At 42.6% G+C, this 24,602-nt stretch overlaps 1 protein-coding gene across 1 annotated transcript in view; it reads right to left on the bottom strand.

Annotated features, from left to right (window-relative positions):
* The window catches only part of KCTD1 (potassium channel tetramerization domain containing 1), a 98,326-nt gene extending 80,110 nt beyond the window's left edge, over positions 1 to 18,216 (bottom strand). The window contains exon 1 of the mRNA XM_058422949.1: positions 18,185 to 18,216. The gene's annotated coding sequence lies outside the window, so the exon portion shown is untranslated. The remainder of the gene's footprint in view (positions 1 to 18,184) is intronic.
* Between the last annotated feature and the right edge of the window lie 6,386 nt (positions 18,217 to 24,602).

Genomic DNA, 24,602 nt, shown 5'->3' with positions numbered 1-24,602 from the left:
GTAATCTGCTGATCAACTAGTACAAAATAATCAGCTACAGAACTCTAAAATATCTCCCATGTCCCTTCCTGTCCTCTGTTAACTGGGCTTCCTTTACTATATCAGGACTTGTCTGTTGACAGTTTTACTAACGTGACTGATTATTGGGAAGTTTTATTTTTATTTTGACCAACAGTTGTACTGATAGAGTCTCATCACCGTTAGCCCAGTTGCATTGATGTGAAGGTACCAGTGGGCAACACCTCTTTGATCTTGGTTAGATCATGGAAGCTGCTTTCCATCTTGGGAACAGGAGCTGCAAAATTTTGTCTTGCAAAATTATGTGACATAAAAAACCTCTACTAAAGCACACAGAATTAAATAACCATGTATATAACCCCCTGGTACTTCCATTGCTATGGTGTTAGATGGTGTTGATGTGATACAAGCCAAAATGGTGAGGTCACTGCTCCAATAGGAACACAGTAAATGAGGTGCAGCATCCACAAAGAACTTGCACTCACGTGTTCTGGAGTCAGTTAATGATTAACATGGATTAACTCCTCGTGCCTTATGGACATAGTATCAGGGTTTCTCAAAAATGTAGGGATACACAGAGACACTGTAAGGATTTTGGAATAGATTCTATTCTTTAAGATGACATAGTGATGGAAAGCAAAGATCTTACAGAATATTAAAAACATGCTGAATTCCAGACTCTGCTGCCAAGAATCAGCCATCATTTTACATGAAGTGCCTTGGTATTTCAGGCCATGCCTGCCTTGTGTGATCCCACACATGTGCTGAAAATAAAGAGAACATGATAAGGCAGCAGAAACACGATTAAGCTTTGATCTGAAAACGGATCCTGACTCTCTTATGCTGCTGAGTGTTTGTGGGCACCAAAGACATATGGTAAGTTTGCTCATCAAACTAGAGGTGTGACATTAATACAAGTTGCCCAACACTAGAGTCTTCCATACAGCCACAGCTAAAATAAATCTGTTTCCCCACTAATTAGCTTAAAGCCAGCATAGCTATGTTGCTTCTCCTACTGCCACATTTTCTTTTGCACTTAATGATCTAATCACATCCTCCTTTTTCTAGAGGGCCTTTGCCTCATTCAGTGCCCAGGATGGATGCGACTCATTGAATAGGCATCTGTAGTCTGACAGTTTGTCTTGGATTTGCCTGGAGCTGAAGATACATCCTTTGATTATATCCCTGGCTCTGCTGCAAAGTTTCTGTGTTAGGGTACTGGCCTAGTCACTTAAACCAAACAAAGTTGGCACAAAAACCCTCTTCTTTTTTTGCTGTGGGTGTCTATAATGACTTGAGATCTCATTTGTGAAAGAGCTAAGTGCTCATTACATGCAACTGGGGCAGAATGCTGCAAAATGCTAAATAAAATAAATGAAAAAGAGAGATACTCAGAGGTTCAAAATTAAAATTAGTAAGACAGTGTCATCCATGATCTCCCTGGGCTCCCTTTCCTGTACCCAAAATATTTCTTCCAGCATAGGGACAGCGTGACAGTAACAAGTACATATCTGGAAAATGGTAGTTTTGTGGTTTCAAATCCCCATGAGGACAAAAGGAAAACCATTTTCTGGTCTGAAGGGTGGACCTCTGTCTCATACAGGTTCCAGGTGTTTAGGCTCTCCTATGCAGTTGCTCAAATCAGCAAACATTTGGTAATTCTAGATTATTAGTCCACTCAGTATAACCAGGAAGGCTTTGCCCTTCATGACTTAATCAAAACTGAAAAATTCCAGCAAAAAACTTCAGTTTTGACAGACGTTTTCTTGTCAGACAATTGTTCTGTACATATTTGTGTCTGAAGTGCTGAGACTATGGCAGGACTCCGGGATGAGCGTGCCAGTCCCACTGTACAAGTTTTTGTTTGCAAGAGTTGTTGCTCTGGGAGAAGTCAAACTAGGCTTGCAAAGGCATGTCTGAAGTTCATCTGAACTCTTCTGTATCAACTACAGATGGTCCACAGTTTGGGGAGCTCTCCTTGCTCAGGTCATCATGCCATGCTACAGTCACTGAGGGTGACCAATTTCCTTGGTAAGCCCAGTAACTCCAACCTCAAGGCCCTCAGGTTTGCCCAGAAGGCTACACTGCTTCAGGCTTAGTCAATGGACACAACATTACATAAACCATTTGAATGAAGCTGGCACCGATGCAAATGGCAAAGCTTTATACCTTCCTCACATACGTACATCCCTGTCCACACCAAATCTTAATCACTTCATCTTTAAGGAGAAGACAGTGTCTCAGAAGAGAGATCACCTGTCCTTCAAGGCTGATGTCCAAGGGCAGCAAGGAGCATCCTAAGCAGCCCTATTTAGTAAGCACTACAAAAACAGGTGTAATCAAAGCTGTTCTAAAGAGAGGAGACACTCATCTCATCCCTCTTGGACTGCAGCCAGGTATTTCTATATCCTTTTCCACCAAACCTTCCCACTTTTAGAAGACAACAAAATTTAGGCAAAACTACTAAAAGAGATAGAAAGATTTCAGGAGGCTGTGGCAGCAACTACAGCCTTTGCTGTCTGGATTCTGTGCACATCACTTCTAACAGGGATCAGTGCAACCTGGCACTCAAATAACCTTACCGTGGGAGCGGTTCTTTTCTGCAGCATGCTACAGTTTCTTGTGCAGCATCAAATTTGGGATCATTTTGACATCTGGTCTGTGGCACTCATTCATCTGTTGTAACTGAGTAGGTGTTGGGTGGGGTTGGCAAGAGAGTTGTTTAAGTGCTTGTTTTCATTGTGTAGAGGAACGGCAGAGCCAGTTAATTAAATACTCAGCTTAAAGGGGAAAAAAAAAGGAAAAAAAAAAAAAAATTGTGCTAATATTCTAAAGAAATGGTGAATAAGGCAGCTGGCACTTCTCATTGCCGAAATGTGGGGACATTGTTCCCATTTCTGCTTGGTTCCATTTGTTTTAGGAAGCCTTCCTCATTGGGCTGGCACTCTGGTTTCTATTCCCGACTCAGCCAATTGCCTCCTGGCTGAATTTGGATAGGTCACTCCATCTTTTGTGCAGCAATTTCTCCTCGGGAAAATGCAGCCAAAGTGAAACGCCTCCTTTTTTATGAACTCTAAAATATGCTGATAAAAAATGCAACAGGATAGGTGGCCAATATCATTACTACCATTATATTAATTTGTGGTTATGGTATTCAAATAATCATAATTTTGAATTAACCTTTGCTGTCATCTGCTCATAGCAAAAGAAAGGATCTGAGCACAGTGAAAACAAATCCACAACTTCTATGGCTGACTCTGTGTCTTTTGGGAACTTGTTCCTCTCATTTCACTCAGAACAGAGCACAAAAGTATTTCTCCTTCTTTAACTGTCTGCTCATAATCTTCCCACCATTCACAAATGCATGGTGCACCAAGCAACCATGACCTTCCCTGTGAGTGACTAGGGAATGTTCCACTTGCTCTGTTTTAACTTCTGGACAGACCTTGGTACTCATTTCTTTGCCTTAGGACAGTGACTCCTGCTGTTCTGTTTGCCAGTCTGCTGGGATGTAGTTGTGCTTTCTGTTTAGCAACCATTTTTACCCTGCTCTGTGATCAGTTTATGGATTGAGAAATTATTGGTAACACTTGAAAATGCCTTCAGTAGAACATCTACTTGCAAGTGAACTAGATAACCGCGGAAACAGGGGAACTCCCTATACATAGCTAAATACAGTCATTTTTGTGCAGCGTGTCCAATCCTGTGAGGTTCTGACCACCTGCACGAAACCCTGGCACAGGCAGGGATGCTTAGAGCAGCTTGCAAATCACAGTTTTGTGACTGGCAGATATGAATGCCACATTCACTGATCCCAGAATGTATTTAAAGATGTGCACCGAGCAATGGAGATTACACAGTCTGTGCTTGTGAACGGAAAACTGTGCGATCCTGCTTTCCGCTTTCCTCCTTCCCCTTCTCGTGTACACACAGCAAGAGGTGTTAGCCTAGGAGTCTCTGTAAGAGAGCTTGTGGGAAGGCATTGGATATTGAATGCTTTGTATTTTCTGGTGGCCTCCAAAGCCTGGAATCTTGGCACTCTGTGAGCTTAGCAATTTTGCACCTAAGATTATCCGTCCTGTTATAAAAAACAAAAGTCAAATCCTGGGCTTTCAAATGCAGTTTCTTCTAAAATTCTCTGTTAGAGAAGATCAGAAGCGTCCACAGGGGACACTGATCAAGAAGAACAAAAGGCAATCTCCTTTGTGTTTGGTTTGTTGTTGTTGTTGTTGTTTTTTGTTTTGTGTTAGATAATAAAAAAAATTCAGTATTGGTAGTATCACCCTCAAGGTATCTACCATTTTACCTGTAACCTTACTCTTTGCCAGGGAAAGGTGAAGGAATTAAATGGATGTTATTTGTAGATCAGGTTAGGCAGAGAGGTTTCATAGGATTATTTCTTAGCTTGCAGACGAAAGCCTGTACTGTATATTGGAACTGAATTCGTCTTCCATTTCTCTGCTGTGATTTGTGTCATAATAAACTTTAAGTTTCTTCTCTAAATTATCTCCCTCTCTGTAATTTCCTCTGGTGACTCCTGGACCCTGAAGTGCCACTAGCTGCAAAATTACAGATAGGAGCATTTTGAACTTCAGTCATTCACAAGGAATTCATAACCCTGACATCCCACAAATACTGTATTTGGTGTGAGATGAAAGGAACTTATTCACTGCTTTAATCATGTCCTATTCATTTCTATAAACGAGGATTTCTCTTTATTCAAGCATCTCTCCATTTCTTTCTTGCCCACTCCAGGACTGACAAAATTTCAAATAACTCATAACGAAGTGAACACATATTGCAGCAGAACATGATCACTGCAGGAGCAAGGGAAGGAAAATGCATAAGAGTAGTGAAAAGAACCTTTGGATTACAAAATTTAGTAATTTTTATAGAAAAAAAATATATATGAAGGCTCCAGTACAGTTCTCCTTAAAACTGGATCACAGTTTTGTTGTAAGGCACTGAGTCCCATTTTTATACAGTCTTCTCTTCTGCCTCTCCCAAGGACCAACCCTGGGTGAACCTCACTGTGCCAGCCCATGCTGAGCTGAATGACATTTGCTGTCAATTACAGAATCTTCAAATCACAGAATAGTTTGGGTTGGAAGGGACCATTAAAGGTTATCTAGTTCATCCTGCACCATGGAGTTTCCATTTAGTATCAAAATGTAATTCCCCTTATCAGCTTTAGACTTTCTGGTTTTATGTTTCCTTTTGCATTTCTGATCTTTGTGAGATCGTTGTCCTGGCTGGTTTAATATGCAAAGGCAGGGAAATAAACATGGAAATAAGCAGGAGTGATGCTGCAGCCAGTTCTAGCCAAGAATTTAGAAAAGCTGAGTCTTCCAGGAATAACACTGGTTTCTTTTTCACAAACTAACACTGCTACACAAAAAAAAAAAAAAAAAAAAAAAAAAAAAAAAAAAAATCATCATAATATTGTGGCAGAGCAAAATTAAAGATTTATTTTCCCAACTGTATAAATCATATAATTTACTTTTATGATATGCCCTATCCCCTTTCTTAACAAACCAGCTCTTTTGGTGCATTATGGGTCTGTTCTGTGTTTAACTCTTGTTCAACAGGGTGAGCAGAGCAGTTCACTCGGGTTGAGGAGCCTGCCTGCACCAGGGGAGCCTCCTCTCGCTGCCCTCCAGGTTCTGGTGTTGCCTGGAGCCTCTCCAGCTTTACTTTCAGGCAACAGAGCACCACTGCTGCCCCTTCCACTGCTGCTCTGCTCTTACATGACAAAGAAAATAAGAGGGTTTAAGAGGTTTTTCATAACCTGAGAGTGTTTTCAGGGAACACAAAATATTTCCTCTCATATTTGGCACTTTCCGTGTTGGCAAAGCAAAAAAAATCAATGTCACCTCCCTCTTCATCTCAGTTTTTTTGGGTCTCCAAATTTTTCAGAGTCATCTCGCCCTGGGTGATCAAGGGGACAGATAATTTTCCCAATGTTGTTATGCTTATATGTCCCACCTTATTGTTCTGATAACTCATCAAAGGATTCTATTTGCCTTCCTTGCCAACCTTTCATTCTTCATTCCTGTAACACTTACTTTGTTTTGTAAAACAGATCTAGGGCAGAATTTTGCATCTCACTTCATGATTACTAGATTTTCTTAACAACATCTTCTGAGATAAATTATCAAAGACATTGTGAAATTTCCTTAAAATTTATATTAAATGGTTCTGTCTAATCACTGAGATCTTCAAGACTTTTTTAGGAAGTTATAAAAGGCATGTTTCACTGTTACTGGATCAGCCATGATGAGCATTAGGCAGATTTTTTAGTTTGCTAACTTATATTTCAGCATTACTTTCTTTTTCATTTGTTTGAGATGATCTCAATTTTAAAGGATAATAGATGCAATGTTCCATTGCTTTGGTATAGCAGAACAGCCTATTTTTAAGGGAAACTTGCATGATTTTCTTAACAGCTATCAGTCTTGATTGATGCCATCTGCTCTGGGAGGTTTGTTACTTTAGCATGTCAATCCCGCAGTTTCTCTTCTGATACCTCAGTGTTTGACAGGCACCCATCTACAGTAATTAAATAGAATATCTAGAGACTGACTGTATTTTCAATTGGTAAAAACTGATGGGAGGATATGATCTAGTCTCTATAATTGTATCTTGTCATTTTTAACTGCCCCTTTGATCCAGCAAATTCACTAATTCTCTCTTAGATATTTAAATTTCTCGTTTGTTTGTAGAAATGTGTCTCTTTGCATTTGAAATATCCCCTCAGTCCTCCTGCTTCCCGTCTTTCATTTTTCCCTTGCCAGTTTGCGTTCCTGTCTTTTGGGTTAGCCAGGGCTAGATTTCCTTTTCCTGGAGGTTACCTGTTTGGTTCATCATGCTGTGTTTGTTTTTTCTAGCCTTCCTGCTTCCTTTTTGGTTTCGGGGTATGCATACCTTCTGTGATGCAATTATGGTATGCTTAAGTAGTTCCATGTTGAGGGTAAAGATTATAATGCCTTCACTTCTGACTCGTTCTCTGCACTTCTTTCCAACCCTCTCCTCCCTCCAAATGCAAGAAATTTAAAGGATTATATTTTAATTGCAGCGCAGTTTAAGAGTTATATTGTTATTTGGCTTCTATCTGTACCCCAGGAGGCTTTACATGAGGTTTTGTATTTCTCATGTTTCACTACTGTGTGTGGGGGGGAATTGTGTATTAACTTCTTTATTTAGGACTGGCTCAGACCCAAGTCTCTACAATTCTAGAAACTGCATGAAGTGCACAAACAAGCAACAAATACAATTTCAAATAAAGTTCCTGCCAAGGCACTTTGAAAGGAAAAGATAAATTCAGATTGGTCAGACCATTTGATGCTGGAGCAGGCTTCAGTGAGTTCAAGGGCCCTAGCAGGGTTTTGGAAAAAAGCTGGGTGTGTTTTCAGGCTGATACTCTCTAGAAAGGTAAGAGTTGCTTTGGTTTTTTTACACTGTGATCCTGTTTAACCCTGTTTGCTAAACAAGAAACTGTGAAAAAGGAGTAAGAAAAATCCTGGTTTAAAACCAAGAGACACACATGCTTTGTTTTAGCATCTCTCTGCCATGGTAGGACAAACTGCTTTAATTAGTTTCAAAAACCATGCCCAGCTCTGGAACCCAGAGGAAAAATAGAGGCATTTAAAGGAAAATGCCCAGAGCACTGAGAATGGGAGGAAAGAGGATCAGGGAGGAAAGAAGTGACATCTTGCCTTCTGCTCACACACTGACAGGAGGAATATGATCTGTACAGGAAGTAAAAATTAGGGAAGGGTCAGGCGAAGCTCTGAATATGAACAAATGGTTTCCATGCAGAGCCTGGCTATGAATGACACCAGATCACTGAAAAGATGCAACCAAATCCACACAAGGTCCAGCTTAGACTGGGGGACCTGGGGGTGCTCCACGTCGGGATGACTGATCCAGTTCCATCCCAGTTCCCTTCCCTGCGAGTGAGCGCGGCTGCCAGGCGGGAGCTGTGCACCCTTCAAGGCACATTGCCAGTTTGGGTGTCTCGGGAGCACAGCAGGGCACAAATGCCACAGCACACGGTGGAGGACACTTCAGAGAGCGTGTCACCAGACTTCAGCACGGTGGGGTGGGGCCGATTTGGCTGTGGCTAGCTGGAGTCAATGGGAAAGTCTCCTTCCTGATGTTAAGTGCAGGACTGATACCTTTACAGAGAAGAAGCAGCAAAATCCAGCTTTGTATTAAGTTCTCTGTGGCCGTGGCAGTAAGACAACAGTACATTCCCTGGAATTCTCCTTTGAAAGGAGTTGCATAAAAGAAAATAATAGCACCACCATATTTTTTAGGAGAAAGTGAAAGAAGAAATTTTTTTTGGAGACTAACCCTTGGCAGACTGTGTAAAAGAGCTTGAAACTATCTGAACTACACAAGAAAAAAAAAAAAAAAATCAACATGCCCACAAGGGCTGAAAAATCACTTCAGTAATAGATGGCTTTTAACTTTACATCAGAAAATGTTTGGCAGGCATAATTTTAAAGTGTTAGGAAAATGTGTGTGATGACTGCTTGGGTGAAAGAGCAAATGTAGTCCACAGCGAGATTCATCAAATGTTCACATAAGCAATCAGAATCTGGCAGGGCTAGCTGCCCTTGGAGAGGGGCAAAGAGGATCACAGCTCTAAACTTTGAAAATTTAATGAAGCCCACTGACTTCCCACAGGATTTTTTTTTTAGCATGTCCATGTGTCATGGGAATGCTAGTGAGCAGAAGGCTATGACAAAATGCCAGCTATAAGGCATAAGGGAAACAAAGAACTCCAAACCCCACCAAAATCCAAACAACCCTTTTTCTTTTATAAAGCTGCAAACATTCTTGATGTCTCAACATCCCTGAGCATTCTTATGTGTTATCCTTAATCACACAAACAAGCCTATTGACCTGAATGGGGTTACCAGGAGCCTTCCACGACTGGCCTCTTTTCACAGAGACCAGAAGAGCACCAAATTTCCTGGGGCTTGCACAGGAATATGTACAGAGACTTGAGCTCCAGTGGAAGAAGCTATTGGGCTAGGGGGAAAATGCAGTTTAATGAACAATGTAGTTTTCCTTAGTTTTATGCTACAAATATCTAAGAAGCATGCTTTTATCATTCTGCCGGAATAGCTTCCTATCAAAGTGTATTTTTCCAGCATTTTTTGCAGCACAAGAGGATTTAAAAAGAAAGGTTTTACAGTTCAGACACCTCATAGATCTCTCCTCCCACTGCTTGACACACCACCTTTTTGCAGCAAGCGATGACACTTGGGTAGGTGTGTGCTTGGGAGATTCTTTGGAGTGTGGGGCTGTGCCAGCAATGCACACCCATCCAGAGTGCTCCCGGCTCCTGCGTGCCAGAAATGAGGAACCAAGTGACACACCCAGGCAATAAGGTGCCACAGACCTGATGTGGGCTTTTGGGGAGTGATAGAGGTGCTAGAAATATGTAACAGCCAGGCTTTGCTGAAAACGTCAGAGGAGAGAACCAGATGGGCGAGTCTTACGTTCCTTGTAAGAGCCTTGACAGGTTGAGGATAATTAGTTTGTGTAGACTGGAGGCAAGCCAGCAATACCTTGGTCTAGATCCCACATGTGGGAAGTATGAGTGGGAGTTAGGGGTACCTTGTGTCTCCCAGGAACAGACTGTGTCCTACATGTAAAAAGTCAGAATTTGATCCTGCTTTTTCACTTTCATCAGGACTCGCTGACTTTCCAAGTCCTCAAGGATACATGAAAGTCATATGTCTGTTATGCCCAAATTGTTAGTAACTCATACTTTCCATATGAAGCTCACCATAAAATAACAAAAAGAAATTACTTAATTGAATATGTTTGGAACCTAATATCAGGGGAGTGTAACAAATAGGGAACAGTCAAGCACCATACAATCAAAGAGTTAGGGAGAAGTTACAAATTTCAACAAGCACGCAGCTGCCTTGTGGAAAAACAATCAAAACCACTCCATTTAATATGGCTGTGCATCCAGAATAATTTCCATCTAGGCATGGAGAAACATTTAATATATTTTGCTTGAGATTTCCCTGTTATATTTCTTGGAACTAAAAGGGAAACTGTGAAACTCTGCAGCCAAGTGATTAGTCTAAGGTCATAGGGCAGGAGATCTGGAAGAAGAACTTGGGAGTCACAATAATGTATCTTAACCACAGGAACATCCTTCAGTCTCTTTCACGCTGACGACTTTGAAACTAGCTTTAAAAGATCCAGTGAGAAGCAAGATGGGAGTCATAGATAGCTACACTAGATAGCCAAAGGCAACAAAAAAGATTAGAGACATGTGGGGGTATTTCTAAACAAAAAGATTAAAACCAGAACTATTTCATTTAGAAAGGAAAAGAGTAAAAGATGATGGAATTGAGGTATGTAAAATACTGAATTGTGTAAAGGAGAAATCAGATGCCCTTCATAAAACAAGAGGGCACCTGACGGAATTAAAAAAGGCATTAGCTTATAAATGAACAAGGATATCACTCTCCAGCTTATCTCTCAGCAACCTGTGGAACTCTCAGTTACAGGACATTGACGCAAATACGTAAGGAAGACTTAGGAAAAAAGGAAAAACTCTAAGCAGCCAGTAATAGATACAGATTTTTTGAGTTAAAGAGAATGCTTCTTCAAAGCCACAATTTTCCCTGAAAGAACCACCTCTTCTCCTGAGAAAGAGCTGGCTCTTTCATTCCTGACCAGAGCTCCTTCCAAACAGGAACGCTCCTGCCTACTGGTTTCTCAGGAAGTCCCTTCCTTGAAACAGCATGTACCAGCCTTAGAAATCCAGTTTTCTGCTAACAGCAAAAATCATGTCCTTATTTTGCCTCCAGGAATCCCAAGCTATTTTTGTACCATCGAGGCCACTGTAAGGAAAAGCTGGAGGATATGGAAGGCTGCACTTTCTTATTTTGTCTCTCAGCTCTCATCTGCAGCCGTCTTGAACTCCGCTGCTTCTTTCCTCCTTCTGCAGAGCAAGCTGCAGATCCATGCAAGATTCCACCTGGATCTCGCCGGTGACCATCTCCCGAATGCCTAGAACAAACCCATTGGCCTTTTGTTTGTCCACACAGAATGGAGCGCTGCCCGCCCCAGCTCTCCCTTTTGACTCCGTTTGAATTCCTCCGTTGGACTTTTCACCAGTCTGCGAGGCTCTCCCGAACTCCCACGCATCTGTATCCAAGCCCCTTTGATAAGCAGGGTGTAAATTGTCCTCTGCCGATTTAGTCAGCACAGGACAGCTGTCCTGACATCACTACAGGCCCTCTCCCATACAGATGTTAAGCCTGCCAAACCCTTTTCCTGCCGTCCCCCTCGGAGCAGAACAGGCTGCTGTAGACACATGGTGTCAAACCTGCCTGTTACTGCCGAGCCAGGAATGTCTGTTTACCTTGTGTGAGCGGTCCTTAGCGCCTGGATTATCTCTCCTCAGTGTTTAGAAAAGATTTGCTGTAATGGGTACATAATGGGCTACAGAAATGATAAGGATCTGTGAATTACTCAGCATTGGTCCGCAGCGCTGAACGGATGGCCCATCAATCCCTCTTAGGGCAACTTAACTAAACCTCTAGGTGCCTTGCCTTGGTTAGAAAGCAGTACATCTTGGGGAACCGTATTTTAGCTAGAGACCCCCATTTCATCCCATTCCCCAGATCCTGGCGAACCGGGCGCTCCTCCCTCCCTCCCGTGACACAGCTCCTGCCGATGGACCCGAGCACCCTTTATAAGCTGCGCTACGCATCTCTTCCACCTAATGCCGCCGCCAACTTCAGCTCAGAGAGGGAAATAAAGCCGTTTTAGGGCCAAGCGCTCTTAGGAAATAAACTCTCAGCTACTTCGGCAGCCCCCGGATTCTTCGCTTTCCAGCAGTTGTTCGGAGTCACACTCAGCGCCCGCCGCTCCTCTCCTCTCCTCTCCCTGCTCTCCTGGCAGCACTGATAGCAGGAGATACATTATTAATAGTTGGATACCTGCCCTGCTCTGCTGCGGGACGGGAGAGGGTCCTGCCCCACCAGGATTTAGAGACTGGGCGTGCAGGCAGATTAGTGTGCTGAAAGCTGACTGGGTGATCGAGAGGATGCTTTTAAGTCACGTTTGTAAGAAAGTGAGGAGAAGAAAAAATGGCTTTTTGCTCATGCTTCTTTGCTAAATCTCCCCCCTCCTTCTTACAGAATGTGATGAAAATAAAGTGAATGCCACTAAATAAATCATAGAAAAACCGCACGCATTAAAAGTCTAACTAAAGGGGGAAATAAATGAAGAACTATAGAAAGTTTTGCAGCTGGAACAAAAATAAACTAAGGATCCTATGGGAAGAGCAAATCCTCCCACTGACAAAACTTATACGAATTTTTCACTGATTATAAAAGCAGCTACATTTTTTTTTTTTTTTCTGTGAAAACTTCAGTGTTTTTAAAAATGTTTCTGTCAGTTGGCCTTTTTCAAATTTCTATCTAAGGAACATTCAAAATAAATAGTGATTTTCAGGTACAGAAATTGATTGCTGACACACACACATACATATATAAATGCATATATTCTTTTAAAAAGCTAACTATTTTGTCCACTGACAAAAATGTTGATAAAAAAACTTAGTCAGTCATGGCCTATTGGTCACAACCAAGGTCACTGAGATACCCTTTTGGAAATATTCTCAAAGCAGCCCAGGTTTCAAAGGTATGCACAAAACAGAGTGTTACCAAATTTAAGATCTCACTTTCAATGCTGCATCGTCTAGATAATGCATCCCAAAGTGTTCTGGGAAACTATTGCCTAAACAGGCCCAGTTTATATCCACGTTTATTGTCATTCAGCTTGAATAGCTACTTCTCTCCTCTCTGGCATTCACACTCCACTTCACAGGGAATTTTCATATCACTTTGCAGACTACACATTGCTAAAAAGGACATTCAAGATCTCCTTTCAAAAGACAGACTGTCCATTCCCCAGTCATCCTTCTAGCTGTGGTTCCAGCTTAAGCTCATCTTCCTCAAAGATGAACACTTGGAGATGCACGCTGTGCTATAGATTTAAGTTTCACCCATGACTTATGCAGAAGTATTAACATTTCCTCTTGTCTGCTGAAGATATTTTGCCTGGGACAACCTCCCATCATTTCTGCCTGATCCAATCATGATGGGGCTTCAGAGATCATCGGTGAGAATTAAAAGCTGACAGGCGAGGTCTGACAAAGGTCTTACAGGGGGTAGGACCTTTGTCAGGTCCTTCAACAGTAGGAGACAGCCTTGTTCCCACACCAGCAGCCTGTTAGACAGAGGCAACCACAATTACAGAGTCAGAAGTGAGATGCACGTCCTGTGACTCTGTCCTGCAAATCATCCTGAACTACGCCTGGGAAAATAAGGGAAAACCCACAGATGCCTATACTGAACGTGAGGTTTGAGGCAGAGCTGAGTCATAAACACTGGCTGAGGGGGAAGAACCACAGATGTATGGTTTGAGAATGGTTTGTTTGAGAATGAGAAGCAGAAAGAGCCATTAACCTCTGTGAGACAGAACTTCTATCATCTTTGAGCAACCCTGCTGCTCAGAAGTGTTTATTTTTAGTTTTGGGGTTTTTAAAAGGCTGTTCCTCATCCAAGAGTGCACTGGGCAAGGAAGACTAGTTGAGTAAAGGTCACTAAATAATTTGTCAGGACGAGCTGTCCTTTGCCCCAGCAAGCACTCCTAAACTTTGTAGTCCTCACCCGCAGACTTCGGCTGCGTGCAAACCACCTGCGAAGCCGCGTCTGCACCAACCTGCCACGCACATCAAACCGAGCCTCCCATCGCCAGTGGGGGCAGGCAGCCAGATGAGGAGCTGTCAGGAAGAGGTTATCAGGTGAGCCATTCTCTCCATAAACACGGGATTACAACTGAACTTTCTACAGCATCAGCTTTGGCTCATTTGGATACGGGATGTTGTTCATCTGATTTCTGGATTAAAAGCATGATTAAAATACACATTAGAGAACCCAAGATTATTAAAGCTACAGCATACATCATCAACATGGAATGTGCTAATGGCTTTCGCTTCAAAAAAATTTTTGAAGGTGTTATCAGCTAGGAAGACAGTAGCTACTCCCTTCTCCTGCCTATAGACATTCTCTAAACATACATATTTAATTCAATTTACCGAAGAAGTAGAGAAAGACGAGATCTCTGCCTGCACAAGAAGTAAAGGTGGGCAAAATAAAAATGAAGATGTATATTTTATATTTGTTGCCTTCTAAAATCAAACTTTTTTCTTAAAAAGGAGAAAAAAAGAAAAAAAAAAGAATTCTGTGGAAAGCTGGACAACAGAAATCTGTATTTTAACACAGGAAAATAAATTAATGCTTTGTGAAACAACACAGAAGTCAATGGCACTATACCAGAGATGAATTTTACCCAGGCTGTAAAAAGAAAACATAAATGCAACACAGACCAACAGAAAAGATTCCATTTAGAGTAAGAATTATGTTTCTGTCAGAAAAAAAACAACAACTAACTAAATTTATTTCCTGGAAGGAGATCCAACTTGGCTCCGCTGCAACAGCATAAAAGGATCCAAAATAAGTAACAGCAGGCATCTCCGCTAAAATTTGCTTCTGATCAACATTATTTTTCCTCTGGAACAAGAGAAGAGTTGAACACGTACTGCAAGTGAGGCACAGTAGTTTACTGCACAAAACATGAGAAAGGAGGCTAAAGCTCTGGCATTTAAAACTCTGCTCAGCCAGGGAGCCAGTACAAGCTCTTAAACAAACCACATGCACTCTGTGGAGCCAATTCCCAACTAAATGCTTTCTATTTCAGATATATAAGCTCAGATTGGAGGGGGGAGGGGGTGGAATAGTCTTAATTACACCCAAATTCTACGCCTGCTTCCCCACACTTGAGGATGTCAGGTGGGACCCTCGCTGCGGCGATGTCAGCAACACTGAGAGATTGTCAACTCCCTGAAGTACCAGCATCTTACTAAATTCATCTGCTGACAGGAGAGCAGGGACTTTATATTGTGCTTTAGTGGTGGCAGTTTGTACGTACCAGCACACATTAATAAATGAAGAGTAAAGCACCACAACCACACTCTGTACATCTGTGTCTGCTTTATGGCATCCTGAAAATATTTCTAAAGTAGCTGGAATATAGAAAGCAGAAATTATCATGCCTTCCCAGCTATGCTCATGTGAAATGGTATCTGACTGTGACTGGCAGATTTGGTATTTTGTTAATTGTGAGAGACCCCACTTTGAATAATGTACAAACATTTGTTATGATCAGTGAATATTTCCCTTCACATCGCATTTTCTCCATACATAAACTTACCATAATCCAATAAAGAGCCTATGTGAGCAAGTCTTCTACATGAAGCCTTTCCACTACACAGGGGAAAGCCTGGCTGGTTTTGCATGTGATGTTCATGCAGTTTTTAATTTCTGCCTGAGTGAGATCTGCAATGAATGGAAGTTCTCCTCACGCAAAATCTTACGGTGTTCTTAGGGTGTTCCAACATAAAACTGAAGGTTTCATTCAGAGACATCTAGTAAGAAATGCTTCTCAGAATCCAGTAAAAAGACCTGCACTAGACATGAGGAAATAGTTCATTAAAAAACCCCTACAATATCAAAACACAACTAAGGAACTCTGCTGGGATGACAAATGAAATTGTCATCTCAGCATAGTGAGGTGACCAAAAAAAAAAAAAAGAAAAAAAAAAAAGCCAACTGAGAGCTAAAGTTTCACAGTAAGTTGTCTTTCAAAAAGTGGATGCTCACCAAATACTTCCCCTAAAATCTTGCATCTAATTCACTCATGGTCAAAATGGAATTTACATTAAGTCAGTGTTTCTAAGGGACAGAGGAGCACGTAAGGTCCCAACTTGTCTTAAATCCAGAAGAATTCCACTGAAATCAATGGTTACAGCAGTGCAAATCAGCAAGAGATCTAAATCTGTCCTAGCTGATTCCAGATCTATCTTTTATTTGTTATATGGCTTCAGGCAAGTCAGTGACCTTCTTTTTATTTCTCAGTTTCTCCATCCGTAAAATGGTGATAATATTGTTGTAATACATGAAGATTGGGGGGACTAATTAGTTCTCTGACACGGTGTGGATATGGAAATTTCCCGGGATCAATGACTTTTAGTCACCTTCATCATCTTTATTGACTCATTATAATCTCAATACTTGGCTTTTTGCTTGCTTGCATGTTTCTCTTTTAAAAACCACAAGCCATAGCCTGGTATCCTTATTCAAGTTTTACGCTGTTTACTTCCATGGGAGGATTCACATGAGAAAACCGAGTACAAAATTTGGAATTGGCCCCAACAGCAAACGGTGAGGCTCTTTCAAACAAAACTCATAAATCACTGCATGAAATTAATACCCTTTACGTTCGTTTTTTTCAAGAGCGCAGTTTATTAACTGGTGCCCAAACAACCAGGGCACAAACAAGAAAGTAGCAATTCTTTGCTCACCCTTGTTTGGACAACGCACGCTGCACTGGCGTTTGAAGGGACAGCCGGTTTCGTTCAAACAGTTAAAGCGGGGAAAAATAAATAATGAAGAACAACCCAACCTGAAAACACCCTAACGCCTGACAGCTCTGAGAGGGACCTCTAGCGTGTGCTGGAACATTTTGCGTTGCACTTGGGGCGCAATTAATACACCAAAATCACCGCAGTCATTTTGAATAGGCAAAGGGAAGTTTCTCCAAATGCCTCCCACCCGCGGGGCCTGCATCCTTCCGCGGGCCGAGCATCCTCCTTCCGCAGGCGCTGCCGAGCCCCGCACCCAACTATTACCAATCTGATACTTTTTTTTTTTTTTTTTTTTTAACCCGCCGGAGCCGGCCTGCGCAAGGAGCCAACTTCCCCAGGTCACCCCGCAGTTTCCCCACTCCCCAGCCCCGCAGCGCCCAGCCCCCTTCCACGGCCCCCGGCGCTCGGGGGCAGCTGGAGCTGGAAAGTTGCGTTCCAGGCCCAGCCTCTCCTCCGGGCTCGTGACCGGGAACAACAATGACGGGAGGCAGCGGCCGCGCCGCGTTCCCCCCGCTGCTGCCCGCGGGCACCGGGCGCTGCTGCCCCGTCCCTCCGCTCCCTCCGCTCCGCTCCCCGCCGGCCGGGGAGGAGCCGCGCTCCTCGGCAGCCCCCGCCGCTCAGGAGAGCGAAGCGTTTCGCCCATCTTTAATTCTCCCGAGCAGTCCGAGCACGCTCGGTGCCTGCAGGGCACGCTCACATAAACTTGTACCGCGCTGATTGGAAACAGGCGGCGGGCGGCTTGCTTTCTTCTTCCTTTGTATTTTCCTTTTTCCTTTTTTTTCTTTTCTTTTTTTTTTTTTTTTTTTTTTGGCCGGCGGACCAGGCTCCTTCATCCGTGCCGGCGTCGGACACAGGGGACGGGGCAGCGCTGCCGGTCCCGGGGGGCACCCGAGGTCCCGGCGCGGAGGGAGCGCGGCCGCGGGGGGGAGAACGGCGGGGCCGCCCTTCCCTTCGCCGCCCCGGCAACAAAGGGCGCCGCGGGGGGCTCCGGAGGGGGCGCGGGCACGGGGGAAGGAGCCTCCCGCTCTCGCACAGACACGGGCACGCACAATGGCGGCCCCCTCCTGCAGCCCGGCGGAGAACAATGCCAGGCGCGCAGCCCCAGCGCGGAAACGCTCACGTTTAAATCGAACACATTCCTCCCCCCCACCCCCGCTCCCCGCCCCGCACACGCAGCCGCCCGAGTCCCCCCATCGCAGCGGCGGGGAAAGGAGGCGCCCCCCGCCCGCCCGCCGCGCGGCCCCCTCCCTCCTTGCCTCCCTCCTTCCCTCCTTCCTTCCCTCCTTCCTTCCCCCGCTCCCCGCCCGCCTCCCCGCGGCGCTGCGCGGGTTGCGCGGGGGAGCGCGGCGAGCGAGGCGGCCGCGCCGCGTCCCCGCGCGGGGTGCGAGCGCCCGGCACATGCGTGGAAGCGAGAAGCGCCCGTGTCCCTCCGCACCCTCCGCTGCAAACAACAACAATCCCGTGCAGCCCTTACCTGGAACATCGGAGCAGCCAAAGTGTCCCCCCACCTCCCCCCCCTCCTTTTTTTTTTTTTTTTTAAACTCCCCCCTTCCTTTTTTTTTTTTCTTTTTTTTTTTTTTCCTTCCCCCCTTCTTTTTCCCCTTCCCCCCCCCACCCCCCACCCCAACTCACACTTCCGATATTTCTCTCTCCCGGCAGCGGTCTGCTCTCCTCGCTACACCAGAGAGAAATGCAATAGCTTGGCTAAGGTAGACAGAGCAAAATACAGAGAATAGTTGCTCCAGGGCTTTGAAACCCCTCAAGGCAAGGATCAGGATACAATTAGCTCATGTCTCTACCTCCAGTCTGAATCAATCTCCGAAATAAAAGTTAAATTAAATTAACTGATCACACGGGCATAAAATTGATCTCCTTCGAAACGTGTATATAGAAAGATATATATATACATATATCGCGTGTATTTATTTTTTTTTTTTTTCGGATTTTTTTGGTGGAAAAAACAGTCTCGTTCCAGCCTACAACTTGCTTTTTACTCTCCTCTTGCACAGAAAAGCTGATTTTAATCGTTGTGATTAGTTTTGATGTAACGTTTCCGCGGGCGATTTCTGCAAATGGATGGAGTGTTTCTTTGCCAGAAGAGGGAAAAGCAGCAGATGATGATAATTATAAGGATTGTTGGTTCTTTCTTTCTTTCTTTCTTTCTGTCTCTCTCTTTCTTTTTATTTGTATTTAGATCTGTCTCTTCACTTTCCCGAGTTGACCTGACATTGCCATTGCACTAAGGTCGCATAACTTGTTGATTAGGATCACCTCCCGTTTTGATCGAGGGATATGGGATAATTTGGCAGTGGAGCAACACATTTTCTGTTCCCTTGGCTATATAACTTCCCAAATGACGTGTATAAAAATAAGCACATGGAGTCTGCTTTGCCCCAATCAAGTCTGAATCAATGCCTGGGGGTGATACACAAACTCATTTCAAATGTTCAACCATGCAGAATTGCAAAAAGATTGAAGGAGTTGCACTGCATTTTTAAAATTTTTATATATGTGTCTACTATATTTATTATTATTATTATTTTAAAAGCAGCAAAATTAAAAGAAAATAAATCCGTGTAAGCAAATCCAGGAATTTACCACTCAGGTTCATGTGACATCTCTCCAAATGCTACTAACTTTCCTTTTCGAATTAGCCAGTTACAACGGAGCCTTGCCTTTTTAATTTCCTTTGCCTTGCAGTTTGCAGCTGCTTTCTCCCGAAGATAACGAAACCGTGAATAGACAAGTAATTCACAAATCTTATTCTTGGTCACTTTTCCCTTATTCTACCTTTCTTCGCCTCCCACTCCACTGTATATTGCTTTGTTCAAAGCTACTGTGCATAGAAGCTGTATTAATTTGTTGTTGTTCTTGTTAGAGTGGACTATTTTGTCATAAACCCACGGGTCACCTCCCATTAGTGTCACATCCTCGCTGTATATTTTTGTGAAACGGTATGTTTCCAAGCACTTCACAGTCCATTAATTCAGGGACTTTACTGACATTTCTTAGGAGAAAGACCATGCTACGAGGCCAAAACTGCCCAGTAAACCCCCTGAATAGAATCAGACTTGTCCAGAGAATATCTGCAATTAGCTTTTTATGATATGTTTTTAGTATTATAGAGAGAGTAATGCAAAATGTAACAATCGCCTTTTCTCCCACGGCAGCTGCTGCAGCCTAGGGAGCGACTAATTCTCTTGCTTCCAACCCAATGCATTCTTTTTGGTTTTCCTCCTCCCTTTAAGTGATAAGCCTAATAACATGGTAGGGCTCCTCATGTGGGAATCTCGCACCATTTTCAAATGCTTTGTCATTCTGTTGTAACGAGAACAAACAGGTTAATTAACCAGGAATGGCTGACAGAAATTAAGAGGGAAAACTAGAGTAATCACACACACACTTACATGCCCCAAGAAACGTGGCTTCATCTTCAAATTCTATTTTAAATAGTCTTCCAAAAACTAGTAGCACACAGGAGGAGAAACTCCCCTCAGCCATATGCGCCTTCCTCAACTGGGTTTGTATGAAACAGGATCATTGCAACCCTTACTAATGTTATGCAGCTTGAGCACAGTCATTTTAAAGTACTTAAAGCTGGTTCAACAATTTAAAGGTTCTCATGGTTTGCCAGTTCTCAGTAAAGAAAAATCTCAGTTTTCCATCCAGATGAAATAAAACCTTACATAAAGTCCAGTACACCCGTGTCGTGACCTAACTTTATTTCTGTATTACGGTGTCAACACACACACAAAAAAAATGTTACGGCCTGTGTGTGTGACTTTTAAATGCTTCACTGCTCTTCTCTTTCTAATAAATAAATAAAGCCATGCCAGCAGCCTGGCACTCATTAGCGACCTGCATAATACAGAGGAAAAATAATCAGTAAAGCAACAAACTTTAATTTCAAGCTAGCAAATGGCCATTATTGTGAAAGGTGAAGAAAAATAGCAATATAGCATCCTTTAAAAATATGAAAAATACCCTTGTACAGTTATTTTACCTGCAGCAAGGAGTTTATCAAATGATGTCAGCACTAGATAAGAAAAGGTATATTTTCTCATGGAGTAAAAAATCATATTATTTTTTCCTTAAGGAGGCTAATTTGGTAAAACTTTCTCCTCCAAGACAGAAAATCGTGGGCTGAAGTGGGATAGGGTAAATGCCCATAGGGGCAGCTGCAAGCCTCAGTTTGTCCACTACCATATCAAGATGGGAGTGTAGCCTGGTTCTTCTCTTTGTGTGGGCATCCAAAATATAAAGACACCTGAACAAAATGGAGATTTACTCAAAGAAGTCGATGTTAACTGCTCGGCTGAAGTACTATCTGCGCGTCTTTTCACATGCAAATTAAACATTTCCATAGTAAGTCCCCAGAAGAGGAGAGAGACCCTGGCTCTGGGTATTCTTCCTTCTCACAGTTTGCAGTATCCTCAGCCTTCACTGTCTAAACTCAGCTCTAAGTTTACCACTGATGAGGCCAAACGCTGGTCTAGGGATGCATTTTGACATTGAAAATGTTCACCAGATATAACCCGTACAGGCTGCCACATATATCTAAATAAGATAGCAGTGTTTACCTTTATTAACTGCTGGGAGGTAATTTGCATACAAAGGAGAACACATTAAACCAACTTCTGTTCCATTTTACTTGGAGTTATCTTTTTTAAAAAAGGTTTATATAAACTACAGCATGTTTGTGAATTATGAATATTTTACTGATGCTGAATAGCAACCTTAATGAGCTCAAACTGAGCTTCATGTTTGACTTCTGAATTTTCCCTCAAATCGTCACCTGTTCATAGTTAGCCTCTGGAAAACTACAGTAGATTTTCCATATCGTTGTCAATATTAACAGTTTGGAAAATTGCAGCTTTCAAACAGGCAGGTTTTCCAAAGGCTGCAGATCATATGTGCCCACTTGCTAAAGGGCATTATTTCTGATTTAGCTATAATCCTGTCTGGGAACAAGTACATTGGCTCTTCTCAGGAAGGCTCTCTTGTCAGCTTGACCTTCTTTTAAAAGTTCCTTCCTGCAGTTCATGGACTTCATGTGTGCTGCAGTCTTGTTTCAAAAATACTGAGAAGAGTGGCTTAGTGTGGAAATATAAAGCTAGCACAGTTGCCTGCACTAGTTGTTTTGTCAGTGGCTTTTTTTTTTTTTTTTTTTCCTTTGAGAAAAATAGAAAAGATTTTACATTGCGTTTGAATAGGGGAGATTTATAAACACAGTTTTTCCAGATTTGTTTTCCCCAAGGATTGTTAAAAATAATGTATCTTTTTCTTTATTACCAGAAACATTTTGATGCAGTATTTGAAGAAATAGATTTTGTTATTTAGCCATGAAATGGGTTGAACAGTGTGAACCCTACCAAATAGTGAAGTAGCCTAAGCAACATCACCCCTTCTGCATTCATGAGAATAACAGGGTGTTAGATCTTCTACAGGAAAGGAAATTAACTTGAGCAGCAACAAGTGCTTCTACCGTATTTCTGCATAGTCCTTGTGTATTGCTTGCACTTACGTCTTTTTGGTGCTAGTTAAAAAAGAAGTTGAACAAAACTACTTCTACATCCCACTACACCTCCTGGTTATGTGTTAGGCAATGCGAATCCATAGAGGAACAGAAGGAGTGGTGGCTTTCCTTGTGGATCCCTTAGCTCTGGCCTCATGTCATGACCAGATAGGACAGTTCAGTTCTGCCTGCCAGTCACTGTAAGAGGGGGTAATGTCTCTCTCTGCATCCCAGCACCAAAATCTCTTGTACAGCAAGCTCCTTCAGTTGGCTGCTCCAGAGAGTAATGCCAGACATGTTGAGTCGTTGTTTTAAGGTCTCCCACTAGAATGGGGCATGAAGCTCATTTTTTGTAATTTTATCACTGGCATGAAAAGTCCCAGAGTGAACTCCCTTCTCCAGAAACATACATTTTTACAGAAGGAATGTACAAAACTCTCTTGGGAGCTTCTTGCTCCCTTATGAAGCTATGGATAATCTCACATCCTGCATGGGTAATCGAGAGATCACAGAGAATTTTTACCGAAAGCCTCTCTTTGGGTTTTGGGGGCTGTTCCGTGAGTGTCATTTGGAAGCCTTCAGCACTTCTAAATCTCTCTGCTGGCAATAGAGGCTAGAGGTGCTAAAACCTCTAGCAAATCATGACACTTGTGGATAAGTTAAAAAGGTTAGAGTGTTGCCTTTGAGGGTGTAGGATTGAAAATGTGAACCCTGGTGTCATTGCCTCCTATGTGCATACGCATTTATAATTAACTTTGGGAAATTCTCTGCATTTCCCTCATGTTCTCTGCATTTCTCTTCCCTCCCCAGTTATTCTTTCCCCTGAGAAACAGCTCCTCTGCCTGCTTGGTGACTGCAGAGGCTTTCTGGGGGGCACAAGAGGATAGTACCACACTCACTTTGTTTCCTGCCTTCAGACATTTCTGTGCAGAAAACCTGTCTCTGATGCAAAATAGGTGAGAAAGGACCCATTCTACACACCTTGTAAGGGCAGAGGCAAGTCAGGGTTCACCTATGCTCCTGCGCTCTTTTACTCTGACTGGATTTCCCCAGTGCACGTTGGAAACCTCTATCCCTCACTGCAAGCCAGATGTTTTTTCAATTAGTCAATACCCTTTGCAAAAGGATTAATGCACTCTTTACGGTTACTGTAAGTTTTTCTGGGCTGGATCATGTGAAATACCAGCAGGGTTGAATATGGAAGGAGCTTCAGTTGGCCTCACTGTTCAGAGAGACCGTGCAGAATTCAGGGCATAGCTGATAATGTATCTCATGAGATTGTACAAATTGCTCTAAGATCGTTCCAATTTAACTGCTCAACTCCTTCTAATTAAAGACTACACTGAGGAAAAGTGGGTAAGATGTGCTTTTGTGGATATGTGCGTGTATGTTGGGGGAGAAGGGAAATCAGTAAGGGAGAAAATAAGCATTTGATTAACTTGTTTTGATGTTTCATATTTCAATAGCCCATAACAAAAGACATGGTTTCTACAGGTAGTATAATCTGCCTCATTCTCAGTTCATCTAGTCCAGAAGCACTCAGCTTTTACTTTGTGGTCCTATTGCCTGAGCCAGAGCTGCTCGTGAGAAGCTCTATAATACAATGGAAGTACCTTCAGGGCACCATAGAAATTTATGTTAGTGTATCTCTTTGTGCATCCTTTGGGTGTCAGAATGCCTCTGCATTCCTACCTATAAAAATGATTCCCTGAGCACACCTATCTACACAGACACAATGAGCAGAGGTATTTGGTGTTGTTAAATAATAAAACACACCAACAACCTTCCCTCGTGGATTTTTAACATTAAAACTGCCATTCTCAGAAGCGTTACTCAACTGTGCCTTGAGATTTCAGAAGGGAATTTGACATTGATGTTACAGCATTCTCTTTCAACAGAGATATATTTATAAACACTCTCCTCCAGAAAATGTGTGATTCGGCATAATCTGGAAATACATTGAGATCATTATTTGAAGTATGAATTTCTACCCAAGAAACCATCCTAGTGAACTGAGGAAATATTTCAGAGGGATACTCAGTACAGTTGCAAGAGAAACTCAGACTGCGAAACCTGGATTTGTGTCTATGTTTTGAATAGCCCAAAGTCTGGGAGTGGGTATTATCATCTGGGATTTTCAAGGAGCTGATCTGGATAAAGAAAGGGGCAGATCATAGAATATGAACAGGACCACTGCTTCACACACCCTTCAGAAACAGCGTATTCCAAGTCTTTAGACTTACAAATACCACTTGGAAGGAGTGACCTGCAGGTTTTGGAACCAGACTTATTTTCTAGATTCATTGTGGAGTAAGTGTATCTTGTCAAAAGGATACTTGAAGGAGATACTCACTACTCTCCTGCTAAAGAAGCAACAAGTGTCTGAAACAACCCCTTTCCAAAGCAAAAGCATGTTATTATTCCTATTGTATTTATGTGAAATGTGAAATTATGTTATGCTTTCAACATTATACGTGAGCTTTGATAAACTGATGTTGCTAGCTAGCATCTCATGTTCTTTGTAGAAACCGGAAT

This window comes from Hirundo rustica, chromosome 1 (genome assembly GCF_015227805.2).
Source record: "Hirundo rustica isolate bHirRus1 chromosome 1, bHirRus1.pri.v3, whole genome shotgun sequence".
NCBI lineage: Eukaryota > Metazoa > Chordata > Aves > Passeriformes > Hirundinidae > Hirundo > Hirundo rustica.
Note: the sequence above shows the minus strand (reverse complement) of the source record. Positions and strands in the feature narration are given on the sequence as shown.